Source organism: Mus caroli, chromosome 13 (assembly GCF_900094665.2).
Source record: "Mus caroli chromosome 13, CAROLI_EIJ_v1.1, whole genome shotgun sequence".
In the NCBI taxonomy this organism is placed as follows: domain Eukaryota; kingdom Metazoa; phylum Chordata; class Mammalia; order Rodentia; family Muridae; genus Mus; species Mus caroli.
The window spans coordinates 29,031,430-29,032,690 of NC_034582.1; positions in this window are offsets into that span (position 1 = coordinate 29,031,430).

The window sequence follows — 1,261 nt, forward strand, 5'->3', positions numbered from 1 at the left end:
AAAAAAAAAAAAAAAAAAAAAAAAACTCCTACACTAAACATATCAGCAAACAGCTAGCTCCTGACAACCTCTGCAGCCCCCACCCTCATCAGAGCCTGCCTGGGTGGCCTGAGGCTCTATATGGATGTTCATGCCCCTCCTTCCAAAGCCTAGCCAAAAAGATCTCCTCTCTGCCTGTGTCCCTTCTCCTCCTGGGACCTGGACGTCCCACCTTTCCCTTCATCCAGCAATTGTCTTCTGACATTTTTATTGACACAATCAAGAACCAATTAAGGAATTAGATTTTAGTATCAGCTCCTCCCCTACAAGTCCAGGAAGTAGCACTATTTGGAGGAGTGGCCTTGTTGTAGGAATTATGTCACTATGGGGATGGGCTTTGACAGACCTTCTTCTTAGCTACCTTCTCTTGTCTACCTTTGGATCTAGACGGAGAACTTTCAGCTCCTCCAGGCCAACATCTACCTGGATTCCATAATGTTCCAGCCTTGATGATAATGGACTGAACTTCTGAATCTGTATGTAAGCTCACAAAATGTTAAATTTTATAAGAGTTTATTTGGTCCTCCTGTCCCTTCACAGCAAAGGAAACCCTAACTGATACAGGCAGAATCAGGTATGCAGGGCCAGTTGTAGTAGCTTTTAACACTATAGCATAGACTTCAGCCCTGTCATGTGGGACCTTGGCCCAAAAATTTGAATTAATTGCTTTGACCCTATTCCAAAGATTGGCAAAGGCAAGATTGCTAACATCTACAGTGATAGTCAATATGCCTCTGCCATGGCCCATGCCCAGAGAAAAGAGTTCAGTGATTAAAATCACATAGTGTTCCTGTAGAGGACATAAATTTGGTTCCCAACACTGCCATCAGGCAGATAACAACTACCAATAGGAGGAGCTTTCTGTAGACACTTGAAGTTACATGTGTATAATATCATAAGTAACTAAACACCATTCAAAAATTATTAATCTTACGAAGTAACTATAGATTTTATGGTTCAATTTTGTTATATTGCTTTATGTCTTTATATAGTATACAAAAATTCATTCAGGATCTTTTATGTATATCTTTCTCTTTTTAAAAAATTTTTTTAGATTTATTTATTTATTATATGTAAGTACACTGTAGCTGTCCTCAGATACTCCAGAAGAGGGCATCAGATTTTGTTATGGATGGTTGTGAGCCACCATGTGGTTGCTGGGATTTGAACTCTGGACCTTCGGAAGAGCAGTCGGCGCTCTTAACCACTGAGCCATCTCACC